Consider the following 17520-nt stretch of genomic DNA (forward strand, 5'->3'; position numbering starts at 1 on the left):
TTGTCCACAACCGATGTCACTTAGCTCAGATAAGATAAGTTCATGTGAAATAGTGTCAAATGCGCTTTTTAAATCAAGAGCCAGGACGAGATGTTCCGCACCGTGGTGTTGCATAGAACTTCTTCGCGAAGTAGCAGGAAAACATCTTGTGTCGACAGATGCTGGCGAAAGCCGAATATGTTAGTGGGAAATAGGTTGCGGTCTTCAATGTAAGACGTGAGACGTGTGTGGATCACCTTCTCAAATAATTTGCCAAGACAGGAGGTTAGTGATATCGGCCTGAGATTTTGTAGATCATGAGGTTTTCCTGCTTTCGGAATAAGCACGATTTTGGCCTCCTTCCACTGTTGTGGAACTACGCCCCTCTCCCATATCTGTTCATTAAAATACCGGGTAAGCTGTTCTAGGTGGTCGTCGCTCAGGTTCCGGATCATAGCATTTGTGAGCTGATCTGGTCCTGGAGCAGTATTTCTCTTCGCAGCTTGCGCTGCCGCGAAGAGTTCTGCCTTAGTTATCGGAGCGTCTAGCACCGCGTTTTCTTGCCCTTGGTATGGCAAGGTGCATGGGGGAGTGATTACTGCTCCTACGTACTTCTCTTTAAGCTTAGTGAGGAGGGCCTGATCTGTTCCTGAAAATTCTCCGGCAAGTTTTTGAAGAGTGCGGTTATTGGCCGTTTTTGTTTTTCCTGGTTCCATTATGCTGCGAAGTATCGCCCATGTCTTGGAGGTGTGTAACGTTTCGCGAAGTGAGTCGCAAAAGCTCGCCCAACTCGCTGCCTCTAACTGCTGTGCGTAAGCTGTGTCTTACCAGTACTCACCAACGGGGCAGAAACCTGGAGGCTTACGAAAAGGGTTTTACTAAAATTGAGGACGACGCAACGAGCTATGGCAAGAAGAATGATGGGTGTAACGTTAAGGGATAAGAAAAGAGCAGATTGGGTGAGGGAACAAACGCGAGTTCATGACATCTTAGTTGAAATCAAGAAAAAGAAATGTGCATGTGCAGGACAAGTAATGAGGAGGGAAGATAACCGATGGTCATTAAGGGTTACGGACTGGATTCCAAAGGAAGGGAAGCGTAGCAGGGGGCGGCAGAAAGTTAGGTGGGCGGATGAGATAAAGAAGTTTGCAGGGACGACATGGCCACAATTAGTACATGACCAGGGTTGTTCGAGAAGTATCGGAGAGGCCTTTGCCCTGCAGTAGGGGTAACCAGGATGATGATTATGATGATGATGATGATGATGATGATGACTGCTCTAATGTCATTACACAGTAGGATTCATGGCGGTTCGAGGGCATCCGACAATAGAAAAAAACACATACATACATCAGCAAGCCTTAGTTTGAGCGTGTCTTTGGGAGCTGGGCAAGGCTCTCATAAAAAGAAAAGCTTCGCACCCCTCTTACATGCATTGTCAACTCTGGCTCACCGCCGACTGCACCTTTCCGATAAAAAAATCGCACAAAAACTCCTCTGGGATTTCTCTAAGTATACGTAAGCATTGTGACTCTTCCTCATCTACACGCAGTTCATGTCGTTATCAATGTTATGAGACTTCATCCGACGAGTATAAGCGACAGCGCTGTGCCGACACCAGCTGCTGTGGTCGGCGGCGCCAAGTGAATGGCGCAAGCGAAGTACTGCAGGTGGCGAGGCCAGGTGCTGTGATGACTTTCCGTTCATTTTGAGCCGTTATCACTCTTCAGCACTTCTCATCCGCGTCGAACCATTATCAACCGTTCTCCGGCGGCGGCTGCTTGTGGCACGGCCGCGCGAACCCTATCTTGAAAGCGAACTGCAATGCGGACAGAGTGTGCCCACTGCTGAAAACTTCACGCGCTGTGTTCTCGTCGTTTACTTCGCTTTGAACACAGACGCGCGTACACCTGTCTTGAAAGTGATCTGCGAAAAGCGCATAGTGCGGCATGAGCTGAGAGCTTCGTGAGCGCTGTGTTCTCGCCGCTTCGGTCGCGTTGAAGCGAGAGCTAGCCCGAAGGTGAATTCACTCGCTGCTGTGGGTTCTATTTTGAAAGATATCGTGCGGTACGGACTGACGGACGGATGGTTTTTCTTGTTAGGTAAGTATAGAAATGCTTACGTTATAAAAAAATCGCAGGGTTCGCGAATTTCGCGATAACAACCAACACCAACCTACTCCCCCCCACCCCACTGAGCAATGCCGTCTTGGTCTCCCCCTCCCAACCCCCGGGAAAAGGGACACTACGCCTCTATCTCAGTTGAAGAAACGATGATGAAATGTTAACAATGTCAAGAATGGCGTTTCCTAAGGCGTTGTCCCATGTCCTCCGAGATTTGCATGCGAATTTGGCAAGCGCGAATCTGGGAGCCCATAATTGACCGCTTAATCGCATAAAAACACAAAAAATAATGCCAAGCGACCCAGTAAAATTGTAAACAAAGAACTGATCTTAACCATACTGTTTGAGGAAAAGAAATAAACAATTAGACAGCCGCAACACACGCCACTAAAGCCACCACCACCGGCGTAACGTCGGAACCAACCGTTGGCAACATTCATTCGCGCTTTTCCGCTACACCGCTGTTTCGTCTCCGCAACGAGAGTCGCCTCCTTCTCGCGCCTAACGTTTTGTTTTTCTGCAAGTCCGCGCACGCAGCTCATGGGTGAATGCACGGCTGCATGGCATCGCATTAAGACCTGCGGCATTTTCTCGTGTTCGCACAATCGGTGGGAGACACGTCGCATGTGAAATGTTTGATAGAAGTGCCTCACGTCCAAGTGAAGCGGCCGTACGGGTGCTATGGCGGTGTGCCCCGTTCTCGGAAGCGTCGACCGATTTCCGGCATGCGGATTTCAGGTACGTGCAAATGCGTTTCGCCCTCCTATTGAGCTCCGTAGCAAAGCGTGCAATACTTCATGTGAAAGATGCAGTGCCCGTCATCATGGTGAATTTCGAGCGGCAAACGAGAACTGCGGCACTTCGCGCACACTGCGGCTGCTAAGTCAGCGTGGAATTTGTTTCACGTTACCGTATTATGTTGCTGTCAGTCTAACATGCGGCTTGTGGACAGCTAGCCCACTGACTTTTGCTTGTGGTAGCGATACGTATGTAAATGGAAGTGGTAATAATTTTCGAGAGCAGACAGTTGTTCCCCTCGATGTTTGGTCGTGTTCATGGCGTTATGAAGGCTAGAAAACTAACTGGCTTGATCGTGCTTAGTTCCAACTCCAAGGGGCGTAACGTTGGCGCTGTATGCGTTTATTTTCCGTGTCGCGAGTACCACTTTCATGCTTTTGTTGCATGAGAGTGGTAGCTGCTACATGCCGCCTGGGCAGAATACAATAAAAACAATTTCCTCACTTTCATACGTATGCAATGTGACGTAACAAAATTTCCAGCGTTTTATTCGGGGCGTAAATATCCAGTATAGTTTAGTAGGAAACTCAAATTCCATCTTAGCTTAGTAGGCGTGAAACAAATGAAACTCACATTCCTTTTTGAATTGTTCGCCCAAACCGCACCGCCCGCAGATGCGTCATCGCGTATTTGACAGTAGCTTCGCTATGTCAGTTGTTTCATGCGCAAATATTGCCCGGTTAAGTATCCTGTTAATTTATGCCGACGCCCGTTCATCTTAATTTTAAGCGATTACTATCCCTGAGTACCGGACAATGCCAAACTTGTTGTGAGGTGTAGCAAACACGGGAAATACAAAGTGGCGTGGCTGCAAGTTCCTGTTTTTACGTTTCTTGCATTCAAAGCTAACAGACACAGTATCACTGATTTATTTCCATTTCTGCTGTATTTGATCAATCCAATCTGACAACTGTATTTGCTCTTTAATGTTCTCCATTTACTGCCAGAAAATGCTTGAATTTTTTTCAGTATCCAAGTGACGAAATATTTCACTGACGGCCGTGTGTGAAACGCGCAAGATGACAAAACTGATAGCAAAATGATGAGATGTTTCTTTCATAGAGTTTGGACTCGACTTTTGGTGAGCATGTCGATCGACCTTGGGCCTGGTGACAACACACCCGACATGGCCAAAGTGCAGCCTATCAGTTGAGTGCCCCCGAATGGACCATCAACATCGGAAAATGAAGCAGAGCCAGGTAAGGGCAATTTTTTACTTTGGAACAGAATACTGACAGCTGCCTCTTTATTTAAGAACTAAATAACGTATTTAAAAACCAATCCTTTCTCTTTATGCAGCCTACACAGAATTGTTTTTTGCTTGTTATACAGATCTTCAGAAAGCAGTTCTTCTCAACCCTTATTGCATGCACAAATAAATAAAGAGGAGTGCGCTTTCTGAAGAAATTGATGCACTGAAATGTGCGTTCGATACACACAGAGAGGCAAAATAGCCAACAACTTTAAAGCGGTAAAAAACAACAGGTTTGAAAAATGTTCTAATATCCTAACCCGCCTTGGCATACGGAACTAAATATAACAGCAACAGAGGTGCATGCAGAGAAATGTTTGCAAATGTTTGCAAGATATGGACATTGTCTAAGAAATTGTTTTTATTTACTCGGAGCTTCTTGGTGCCATGGCAGTGCAGCAAAAGTTCAAGATGTTGTCATGCTCCTAATAAAGCACCTTTAGATATTAAAATTAAATTCTGGGCTTTTACATGCTAAAGTAACAACCAGAAGTTTTGGGCACCTGGCCTTCTTTAATGTACACCTGAATCCAAGTGCATAAGCGTTATTGCATTTTACCCCCATTTGAGGGCAGCTGCCATGGCCTAGATTGAAGCTTTGACCAGCATGACTGAGCAGCATGGCACCATAGTAACTGGGCTATGTATAACACCAGGTCAGGATGAGAAATACTGCTTAGAACTACCAACTTCTTGGCTCACAAGCACTTTGCACTAAGTTAAAAGAGCATGGAGTACTCACAGCGACCGTTTATGTACCAATTTCTTTTTTAGGCTGTAGACTTCATTATTAGGGTGCGAAGCGTCAATTAGTCAAAAACAGCTCAAAATACGCACCATGTATAGCTGGATTTGGACATGAAAATGCAGTCAATTCATGTCGCCGAAAATGGAGGTGGCAGTCACACTATTTCATGCATTTTGCCTAAAACATAGTCAATAATAATTAATCTATTTCTAAAATATTCTTCTCAAAAAAGTGTTTTTTTGAAGCCTGGAAGAAGGAGCCAAATGGTGTTCAGGTGCACGAGTGGTTAGTGGTGCACGAGTGGAATACATGCACTTGCATGTATTCACAGGCTTCTTTCAAGCTTGAAAAAATTGTGTTGCCCCTATTCAGCAGTAGAAAGCTGGATTGGGAATTTTTCAGGATGCTCTCCAATTTTCGCACTGACATTTTTGCTTTGAATATAATGTTTGAGCATAACTAATAAACTAATTACGAAAAATGCAAAAATTGGTTTCACTTGCTCAAAACGATGGCAGACGACATTACCTTGGTTCTGTCCAGCTACGTGGCACTTGTACATATTTAAAGCTTGCACAAGTCACACAGACCCTCTGGTACTTAGAAGGCATATATAGAAGCGGCTAAGTTGTGTGAGCCAGCCAGCATTTCGGCCAAGTGCAGGGAATGCTGTGAGCTCGCCCTGTACAAAGCCTGCACTAAGTAAAACAAATCACAACGTGCAGTTGCTGCCATGTTGAACTGGTGGAGCGAGTAGTGAAATGCAGCACCTCCTGAACTAGTTCAGAAAGTGCAGGTGAATCGAATGGAGATCATATAGTAACACAAGTTGAGTGATTCTGCATTACATTCACGAAATATACTGGATGATACCTTTCCATTTATTTCTTTAGTTATTAAGAATCCCTTTTGCATTGTTGGACAATACTACAGAATGCCAACATATTTTCTAGCATTCACTGGTAGCAAACATGTCAAAACCTGTTCTAGTTTCGGGATTGCCACTTTAGCCTTTAACCCCAAGTTAATTCCGGAAACATGTACCAAAATAAACTTTTTATGTACTCATTTTTTTCGGTGTCATTCTCATTCTAAAAATATATTATTTCATTGGTCTCTGGTTATAAATAACACAAAAATAAAAGCTGCTGTTGAGGGCAGCCGTCCCTCAATGTCGACTGTAACTCATCTTTGACAGTCAGAACAGCATAATATCGGGCAGAAAGAGTGCGACTCGTCATTGGCGATATTGGTACTACCTCCAGTCACTAGTACAGCTCGGGATCAAGGGTTAAAGGTTGCGATTTCATTGCTGCCCAATTAATTCTGCAGCTGTTACACTTGGGTGTAGTGTGTGTATATACGTGTGCATGCATTAAAATGACTTCATGCTAGAGCAAAGCAACTGTAGTGGACAGAGGCATCAGTCATCTTTATATATTTGCTTTGTAAAGATGCGCTAAGTTTATCTTTTGCAGTATAGACTTGGCGCTCTTTGTCCAGAGATGCCCTTGTGCTATTAAAACCTATCAATTAATTGTCTTTTCGCACTAGCAGGTGCTGATTTCTTTGCAGGATCGGTGCGCCAGTTTTAATTTGTTTTCTTGAACCATGCACTTCCCACTCACAGGACTGCATGTCATCTGAGCTGTTCCTTTTTGAATAAAAAATGTTGAGGTTGTCTTTGTGAAACTTGATTTCTTGCCTCAAACGAACTTGTACAAACTGACCAAGCCGATAATTCTACCTCCTTACATATGAAATATGTTGCAGTTATGAATCCTCATAATGAATGACACATAGTACAAAAATTTTATGTATTAAAACAATTTCATTAAATTTCCCGTGTTTTTTCGCGTTCGTGTTGTCCACTTCTCTACTTTTGTGTCCTGTCTGCACGCCTCACCTCTTCTTTTTGCATTTTGAATATCGTCTAAACTTAACGATGCTTTTTACCACAATGCAGGAAGAAAACGTTCCGGTAACTCCATGCATTCAGTTTGGTGTCCCAGACGTGTATTCAAGCAACCTCCTTCATGTGAACCAAGAACTACTCTTCAGTGTCTCGCAGGCTTCCATGCGAAGCCCTCAACATTCTCGTCTCAGTGGAATGGCTGCTCATCTATCAGCGTGTCCATCACCAAGACTGCCAGTTGTAAAGCTTCTGACCCCTTTAAGAAAGCTTAGTGATTTTTTTATTTACTTTTCAGGGTTGGCCATAGAATCTGAAAATTTTTTATGTTTCAACATATTTACCTGGGACAAAGCGGTGCAATAACTTTTATACCAGTGTAATGTATTTAAGTGATGCTCACTCTCATGCCTATCTGGTTTTGTTAGCGTTTAAGTAATTTCAATGTCTGATGAGGTAACAGCATTTGAATTTGTCATCGTGGCTCGTTTCAGTGAGCTGCTAGGAAATAAGACGCAAAAGTTACCACACGCCAGTTGCAGCATTTTTGTTTTCATGACTACAGTATACACGTTTCAAAAGATTGAAAGTGGGGGAAAAAGCCTCAAGAACATAATCATTCTAGGATTGTCATGTCCTTACAGCTCTGCAATGACTAATGCCTCATAGATCTTGGGAGCACATTGGTCGCAATGCCTACAGGTATATTTGATAAGAGAATAGCTCGCACCCAGATTTGCCACACAGTTGATGGCTGATGGCTTTTTTTTTTGTCGTCTTCATGTTACTACTATGTATTCAATATTCGTTTAGATGTAAACGACACTACAGGCACCGAAATACCAAATGGCACTTGCATTTCAGGAGACAAAGTGTCCAGCATGCCTGTCACAAAACGTGTTCTAGGGGCTACCTTCCCTGTATAGGTAAATGGACACCAGATGTTTTTTGTACAATGTAATTGGTGTTCTTGTCTGGAGTGCCTGAACGATGTGCTAAGGGGAGTGTACTGGCACTGTCTGAAGATAATGAATGATCCTAGAAAGCCTGCAGCTGAGCATCTGCCACCGTACTGAAGGAACTGTCCTAATTTATTTTATTGATGTGGTTGAAATTTGGCGGTCTGCCGGAAGATTATTTAAAGTTGTGGCTGTGGCAGTGCTGTCGAACTAAAGCACATATTACACACATCGACTCACACGATGCAGTCTGAAAGTTTTGCTACGTGGTATCTGTGCTTGCTGCCTGACCTTATGGCACCTTTACGAGCAGTCGCAGGTGATCGCAGCTGCTGAGGCTTTATCAACTGGCAAGGTGAAAAAAAAGAATGCTGTGCCACCAGTGCGGCTGCACACTCCGAGATGCAAGCTATCTTGAACCAGGTGTTTGGTAGACCGTACCTGTGCAACCAAAACATGGTTTTTCAGCCCTATAGGCAACTGCGTTCACAACTGCACGCAAGTGTGCTGCCACAACAGAAAGTTAAGAACATGCAGCATTTTTACCAGTGTTTCTTCAAAACATTAGTGCAAATCATTCTTTCACCAAGGCGGGTAATCATGCATAGGTAATGAGAACAGGGCATTTGTGACGCACAAGGGGTCATGTGTCTAAAGTTTAATTAGATCAGTAATCTATGAGATGGAATTATAAAAAGTATACATTTTGTTCCTCAGTGGTCTCTTGGAGAGACATGACCATTTCCGGAAGTTTAGTTTTGACTTCTTATGTCTAGATTTGGTGTGCATATTGCAACTATAACTAACAGCCAGAGCTCTGTCCTGTCCAGTTTTATGCTCTCTGTGATATTTGCAATATTTTTCAGTTCAGCTGAGCGAAGTATATGTCTTTACTATAACTAGTTTTCATGTTCAACTTTTGTGCAGTGCTCACTAGTTATTACTAGCCATGTTTTGTTCACATAGACACACTCAGACTTGTTCTTTCTTATATGGCCGGTTATTTTCGTACTTTATGGTAAGATACAGTGCTTTTCGAATGAAAACATGTGATAGTTCATGGTGAGGTTATTTAAAAAACTTTTCTGCTTAAAGTTTAATTGAACAAGCCTGTGCCATTATTCGGTGCTTATGTCTTTCTATTGGTATGGTTTTACTCATCATCTTCCTTTTTTACTTTTAATATGTGCAAACTTTATTATGTAACCATTTCTCTTTAATGACATGATAAATGCTTTTCTTCTCACATTTCTTCACAAATTTTACAATGATTTTGTTCAATTAGGTAACCTTAGACTATCTTATTGTTATTCTGATAGCTTAACTTAAAATGCCTGTGGGATATTCTGTGCAAGCACATGGTGAAAAATAAACTAAATTATTGGGTATAAGCAGGTCACTGACAGTAAATGGAGCATACATAAATTTCAGGAAATAGTGCATGTTTATATATTCACAGCATGCACAGCTACACGTGCAGTTTTGTTTGTAAATGCTGAAACATTATTCTAAGCGGACGCGCTTTGTTACACTTTGTTCTTTCGCTTTCAGTGCTACCTTTAAATCATTATATAGGTGAAGGTACTAGTAGAAGCATCCCGTGGATATAAATGACAACTTTGATGAATAGAGTTATAAAATATGTGCATAAAACAGCAAAAACAGCTTGACAGGCAAACGTATGCTTCTGTACTACTGCACTGGTTACCGTCGCCAATCCATGCATTGCTTGTGCTCTATTGCATTCAATATGAGCTACAACAACGGGCTGTGGTGGCTTTCCCTCCTGGTCGAGCTGGTGTTGCTGCGAAAATTTTTCGCCAAGAAAAGTGGAGTTTTTTAATTATTTCAGAAATGCATGTAACATCATGCCTTTGGTTGTGTGGTGTTTCCATGGAATGATAAGTACTTGTGCACCAAGGCGCGGGAGATCATGTGTCCTTAGTGCAGCGCGCTTTGTTATTGCGCTCTGCATCCTGCCGGCAGTATACTATCACTGCAGAGGAAGATGACGAAAAGCATAGGGTGTGTGCATTGCTGCAATCGTGAAACTTAAATTTTTTGCCTGAATGGGTCGCACGTTATATATGCTACCGCATGACGGACCAGAAGCGCAATATGACGACGCCTCACACATTCTGGCTCATACTGAACAAGGTAGTACCATAGCTAAGGCTAGGCAGCATTCACAACAGCTAGTCTGTCCATTAACTACATGGCTGTAGAACGCTAAACTACTTGCAGGGATAACACCCTTTTGAGAGGGTGTTGTCCATGCTGCACCCATATTTAAAGGGTGGTGTCTGTGTAACACCCATATAGGAAGGGTGTTTGTTTCACACCCATAGCCAACGTGACGTCCGATTAATACCCTTTCCTTTGTGGGGAGTTGATTTACACCCCATTTGCTTGGGGTGTAGCAATACACCCAAAATGGTGTCACTCGTGGGACAAGTCATTTACACCCTTAAGGGTGTTACATTTTTGGAGTGCAGGACACTGCCAAAGCATGTGATCCAGAGTAATGATGCCATTACACTTCTCGCAATTGATTGGTACCTCTTTTTCTGGGATATAGCTTGTTAATGAAGTTTGGACTTGGATAAGTTCTTGTCTGCAACAATCTCAGTCACTGCTTGAGCTCTAGTTAGCTCAGCGTGTGGCACTGGGAATTCCCTTGTGTTCATGTAGTAATGCCTCGTGATTTCATTATATGTAATTGGTCCCTGTTCTCCTGTATATTAAAGGGACACTAAAGTGAAAAATAATTTCTTCTGCATCCGTAAATTACCGTTCTACAACACCAAAGACACCGCTCTTACAACGATAAGACGTTTGGTAAGCCAGAAAAAGCGCAAGAACGAAATATGGGTGGCGACGCCTACTTAAAGGGCCCCTGAAACGGTTCGGACAAATTTTGTAGACGCGTAGGGTACAGCTTAAGTAGAACATTCGCACCACAATTTAAGTGAAGCGTTACGTATTAATGGAGCTACAAGCGATTAGAAGTTACCCTCCTCCCTAGCCATGCTTTTCCTCCTCGACTCGTTCGCCGAGCGAGCGGGGCTAAGCTCCGCCTTCACTGATTCTGCATCACGATGCGACGTTACATCTTCCACTTCCAGTTGTTTTGGAGCCCGCCCCCGCCCGCGCGAGAACTCTCCGCTAGCCGCTTGGCCGTCGACCCCAAGCGAGAGCTATCGAAACAGCGTGCGTTGAGAGCATTCTGTCGTAGCGCCGAACGTGTCTGGTATTCCGGTAACCACAGGCAAGCTGGTCATTTCGGCAAGTGACTGCAGGCATAAACTCAAGCTGATGAAGAAACTTTAGCGTAGACGTACGTGAGCGGCCGGGTCGGTCGCACGGTCCAGACACTTGCTGGCGCAGTGCTTAACCAGCCAAAGAAAGCGCTAATATTGCTCTAACCAAGTGTTAAACATTTTAAACATCTATGAAAACAACGTGTTGATGATTACACTCCTGCGAAAAATACACACTAGCAGCAAAGAAGAATACACTTCGTTGCTGCTACTGTGTATGGTTGAGCGCTGTGCCACCAGGTGGCTGCACCATGCAGGCCATTCACATTTGTCCTGCTCATCTCATGGCTCATCCCGTTACGGCATGGTCAAGCGGGCAGACCCTGTCCCCTTGCACTTGCGTTTGCCCTAATACCGTACTCGCGAAACGCTATTGCGTTAGTAATCTTCCGGTGTAAAGTGACGGCCACAAATGCGCAAATCCTGGCGCCGATCGGATAGCGGCAGTCCGATGCGCAGCAGCCAGTTCGCTCGTACGCTGCCTTGCAGAGGGACATGATGTCGCAGCTTGACATATTGCCAGTCGCTAAGTTTGCAGTCCACAAGGCAACAAAGTCGAATCATAGTGCTCGCGAAAAGACTTAGACCGACTCTGACCGCGGAGCTCTCGTCAAAATAGAATACGTTGTAAAACAAGCAGACGACACTTGCTGTGTGCCGGAATTGCTTAAGTGTACTGAAAAATTGTTCTTGTGCATTCTCTTTATGTTACTTTCTTTTTATAAAAACAAATTAACATTCCAACTATTACGAAGATCATTTGTTTACCATAAAGTTGAAAAAAATTATCGATCACGCGCCCTGGTCAGCCAATCGGATAGCTCGCCCCACTGACGTCATACGGGTGATTTCGGTCATATGGGTAGGGGCGGCTTAAGATTCCACTGAGCAGTGTGCTGCGATCGGCGATGTGCATTTTTAAAACCTTACAATAAATTACACTCTTTACGCGGAGCACTTAGATGTGTCAATTAATTATCAGAAGGACCTACTCTAACGACTCAGTACGTTTGTAGAAAATCGTCAAAAGCGTTTCAGGGTCCCTTTAAGTTCCCGCACCTGGGGGCTGTGACGTCTTGGATTTTGATGGCATCTTCTAGGGCCTACTAATTATATATAGCGGTACAGACTGCCTACATTGTGTTCTAAAGGAACCAATTATTAAACATGCCAAGTTTCGGGAACCTTTATTCAGCCAACGCGGCCCAAATGCGAAAACATACCTTGGAATCCCTGACATCACTCTGACGCACCGGCGCTGGGGTTTCGGCGCGTAATTCAAATACTGATACTTGGACCTTAATTTCCTCATCTAATAATCAAACTATTATTTTGAAATGATTGCCTGCAGGATTTTCAAACAATGCTCCATTAGTCTAAACTGATCTATTGTTTCGCTTTAGTGTCCCTTTAAGGTCCTGGTCGCGTAGTGGACGGATAGTAAGTCCTCGTGCAGCTGCGTTAGCCATCTCGTTTAAATTCTTCCGAGATGGATCGACAGACCCCATGTGCGCAGGAAACCAGCTGATTTCGATCCCTTGGCTGTCCAACTCACCGATCAGCTGTGCAACGCTTTGGTTACAAAGCCATTGGTAAAGTGTCTAATAGCCATCTTAGAGTCACTGTAAATCCTCGTCCACTTATTATTCCTTAAAACCAATGCTATCGTTACATGTTCCACGACTGTCGTGTTTTTAGTCATGATTGTAATAGCATCCCGAGTGAGACCATCTGCATCTACTACTACTGCCGTAAAGGCTTTCTTGCCTCTGACCCATGCAGCATCTACAAAAAAGCCGCATGTCCTCTGTCGTGTTCTATCTCTTGCAGGAGAGCATTGGCCCTTGCCTTTCGTCTTTCCAGGTTGTGCACCGATTGCATATTTCTGGGGAAAGCAGTCATCTTGATTATCTCTCTGGTGCTATCCTTTAGTTCTAGTGTGCCTTTACCTGAAATTTTGCATTTGATTGGGCACCACTTTACCTCTTCTAGTATTGCTCTACCTGACCTGAGCCATTGGTGATGATAGTTTTTGTGTGCGGACACGAAAGTTCTATGGTACCCTAGCCATATACATCTCCGCTGTAAAAATGTGTAACGTCATGCCCATGATTATTCATGAATGACGACAAATTATTTCTTCACGATTTGTGAAACACTTACCGTGATGACCCCTGCTTTCTTCTTCCAAAACACATCAAAGTTTATTGTCATACGTGGTGATCGTATAACAAAACAGTGGGGTGCGAAATGTTGCGGCTGCTAAGTAGTTTTCTTGCCACCTCAATATTTGCCGTCTTGCGCATGTTACATTCATCCTCACAGAGAACAAGATATCATATGTTGGGTTGCTTTATAAGCACAGGCCAGCACTGTCATCTAGATCATCTTTTTAAAAGGGAAAGCGCATAGACACACGACAATCTTTTTAATAGCAGCAAAAATTTAATGTTTAAGTATGGGAATTTTAATTGGAAGTATTGCATGGTTGACCCTGAGCAACTGTGAGTATTGCGTCCGTGCTGCCGACGGTGTCCTGTACGAGGTTCTCCCCTGTACGACCATTGCTGTAATCCAAGTTAACTCGAGAAATAGTATTTGTGCTGGAATGTCCAGCATCAGTTTACGCTGCATGTCAAATAGCAGCCGATCAGCTAAGCTAGAAATCATACAGTCATAAGTTTAGTTGTGGCGAGAAGCTTAGACAGAACTGTTCACGTCTCGGTGGATATCCGCAGCATCCAAACGCGAGTCTGTAGTGGTAGGTCATGAAAGCAATAGCAAGCACCTAAATACGGACAGACAGGTGAGAGGAGAGAGGGGGCGAGTTGAAGAGACAGACAAATACTATATCATGGTGGTTTTTCAAAATAATCAATCACACGCCTTTATGTCCCCGAAATCAAAAAGTGGCATTGCCAAAGAGTGCGGTCATTCTCATACATCATTCATTCGCGGAGAGAGAGAGAAGGGGGGAGGAGAGCTCCTAAATAATAACTGGAGAGGTTTGCCTGGTGGCATGCGCAGCTTGCTACCCCAGGTGAATGCGATGATAGGTGAAATGATACACACAGGACATACAACATACGACAAGCACATAACACACACACCCACACACCTACAAAACGCACCACGCACAATTCACAGAAATTAAATTAACAGGAAGAATAATGGGATCCGAGGAATATGGTATTTTGTTAGTCACAACCCAATGAAGAAGGAAATAACGAAATCAGGGAAAGCCTGCGAGAAATTAATTTCGCTAAATTGAAATGTGGAAATAAGCACCTATGTCGTTGAGACCAGTGTCTCGCAGAAAAGTTAGAAGCGCTTTCGTAGCGCGAGACCCGCAGGCGGCACTATAGTTTAGTACATGGTACAAGTAGATGTCGTAGCTCAAAGTGCGATCCAAGAGTTACATTTAGTACATTAGTACAATGTTTTGGAGTGAGAAGCGGCTGCAATAGCAGATTAATCTAAGTGTGCTATCTGCTCTTGTACATTACACACTGGACACAGTGGCGACCCTGTCCATTTAACATGTTCACAAGTATTTTGCACGGGAAATGTTCCCACTAATACGATGCAGGCTTGCTTTATCGCGCCTGTTAAACCATTTGTGGAGGCTCTATCGCCAATTCACAAATTTCGCCTGTTGGTTCTCCATTCGCAGGCGACATGACCGCACTGTGCACGACCGTCGCCAGGTCGTCCACGCACTAGCCAGGCGAAACGTGAGTGCACGAAGCCTCGATAGGTGGCGGCAGCATCCTGCAGGTGCTAAAGTCCCTTGATGATTTGAAAGTAGCGACACTCTTTGAACTCTGCCGCCGCCGCGCGACCTCCTCGCCTCCTCCTCGCCCCTTGTGCGTTCCCCCCGCGGTAACCAATTTTGCCCCCGTTTTTCTGCACGACGATTGGTCTCCCTGCCGTTGCCCTTGGAAACGCGCGGATCTTGAGTTTTGCTTGTGTTTTTCTTTTTCGTTCGCGCCATTTTCCTCCTCAGCACGGCTGGCTCGGCGCTTTAGCTCGGCGTAGCGAACGTTGTACGCCGTGTTTCCTGCTATATGTGCTAGCGCTATGCCGGGCTGTTGCGCATATAACTGCAGCAAGAAGCCTGAAGATGGTTATGCGGTTTTTATGATACCACAAGGAAAGCGTGACGGCTTGCGCAGGAAGCAGTGGCTGCATGACAATGGCCGAAAGAACTTTGTTCCGACAAAGAACAGCGTTGTTTGCGAGCTGAGGCGTCTTTCTTATAGCTCGTAGCAAAGCATCCCGTAATGCTGCATTTTTTTTCATTCTTCCGCTCACCACGCCCACCACGCTCACCACCCTCATAAACGCTCACCAGCGTTTGTGTTGCGGTTGTCCTCAGTATGCTTAATATTCCCCTCACACGTCGCGAACTGTTGTTATTAACTCGGAAGTGCAGCCTTATAGATTGTGCTTTGCGCCCTGAAAAAATTAGTGGCAAGTATACCCGTGTTATTGCAGGTGATGAGCGTTAGCTAGTCAACATTGAGTTTTTTTGAAGTTTTAAGGCGAAAGCCTTGAGATCTCTGTTTCAAAGTCGCCTTGTAAACTGGAGGTATCACGTGACCCAAGGAAGGCCAGAGGTGACCCAAATCATGTCCGCGCCTGCATAAGAGATTGATTGCCCAAGTTAATTAATGAATCATTAGTGATTGACATAAAATGGATTAGGGAGGATTAATGATTAGCGTGTATTAAAGAAGATTAAGGTGTATTAGAGTGCCTTAAGAAGGATTAAGATGCATGAATAAGGATTAAGGTGGGTGGAGGAGGATTAAGGTCGATTAATGTGGATTAAGGTGAATTATGGTTGCTAAAGGAGAATTAAGACCGATTAAGGTGGATTAGGGACCATAGAGCTGGATTAGGTTTGATAGAGGTGGATTAGGGTGTATTAAGGTAGATTGGGACTATTAAGCAGGATTAAGGTGGATGATGGAGGATTGAGACGGATTATAATGGATCGCGGTTGATAAAGGAGGATTAAGAACGTATATGGTAGGTAAGGTGCATTAGGGGCGATGTAGATTGATTAGGTTGTATTAAGGTGGATTGGGAGTATTAAGCTGGATTAAGGTGGATGAAGACGCATTAAGGTGGATTAGGGTGGACTAAGGTGAATAAGGGTTCATTGAGTATTAAGCCTGATTAGTCTACCATAATCCCCCTAATGCACATTAATATCCGAATCCACATTCATCGACCTTAATCCTCCTTCATTCACTTTAATCCACCATAATCCACGAGAGTCCGCCTTAATGAACCCTAATCCAACGTCATCGACCTTAATCTGCTCTAACTCTCCTTAATGCACTTTAATCCTCCTTAACCAACGCTACTACTTCCTCATCCACTTTCATTCACCCTAATCCGCTATAATCGTCCTTAATTCACCTTAATCCACATTCATCTACTTTAGTCCACCGTTATCCTCCTTCATTCACTTTAATTCACTTTAGCCCACCATAATCCTCCTTAATGCACTTTAATCCTTCCTAATCCATCCTCATCCTTCTTCATGCACTTTAATCCACCCTAATCCACTATAATCGTCCTTAATGCACCTCAACACATCTTCATCCACCCTAACCCACCTTCATCGAACTGTTGGAACCCACCGATGGCACCGGCTGTTGGAATCTCAGCGCTGCCACCAGCTGTTGGAACCTCAGTGCTGACACCCGTTATTGCAATCGGACCGTTGGCGCCCGTTGTTGCAAATGGGTCTCGAGCCCCAAGGGTAGCGTTGGCCTGGCGGCCTGGGGCACACTGGAAGCATCCGAAGGTCCCAGCAAAGCATGAGTCGACTGCTAACAGAACAACTTGTTTATTCTAGCATCGCAAAGAGCGGGCGGTCAGGTCGACCGAAGTAGAGAGACGGGAGAGCACGTTACTCAACAGAAGAAATCGGAGCCTCTCTCCTGGCGTCCGGGGGCAGCTGCTCTTATACTCTTGGCGTCGCGGGCAAGAAGGAAGGTCACGGGACGACACCACGTGACAGCGAGGCACGGACGGACTGAGACATGTAGAGACGAGTGTAGTGACGCATCAGTCGGGCCGGCGCCGGTCAGACCTCCTCGCTTCACACTTGAGGAGCTCCTCTCCCCGGCTGCCGCGCTTTGACAAGCGTGGGCACACACACACACACGCACACACAAAGACACGTGGCACTGAACATGCCGGGACGCGCTCGGCGGGGATGCGTCGCGGTCGCTCCGAACGGGCCAAAATGTCCGCCGCTTGGAACGAAGCCCCGGCGTCCGTTGCATCCGCGCAGGCTACACCGCGCGTCGTAGGCGAAACGTAACAGAACTTAATCCAACCTTGTCCTCCTTTATGCACCGTAATCCACTTTCATGAACTTTAATCCACCTTAATCCTCCTTAATACACC

At 44.7% G+C, this 17520-nt stretch overlaps 1 long non-coding RNA gene across 1 annotated transcript; it reads left to right on the plus strand.

Annotated features, from left to right (window-relative positions):
- The first annotated feature begins 2583 nt into the window (after positions 1-2583).
- On the plus strand, positions 2584-9681 carry LOC135899301 (uncharacterized). The gene is made up of 3 exons (XR_010563583.1): positions 2584-2840; positions 3963-4099; positions 6867-9681. It is a non-coding gene; the product is annotated as an uncharacterized lncRNA (long non-coding RNA).
- The last annotated feature ends 7839 nt before the right edge of the window (positions 9682-17520 follow it).

The sequence above is a fragment of the Dermacentor albipictus genome, chromosome 1, assembly GCF_038994185.2.
Source record: "Dermacentor albipictus isolate Rhodes 1998 colony chromosome 1, USDA_Dalb.pri_finalv2, whole genome shotgun sequence".
Taxonomy (NCBI): Eukaryota; Metazoa; Arthropoda; class Arachnida; order Ixodida; family Ixodidae; genus Dermacentor; species Dermacentor albipictus.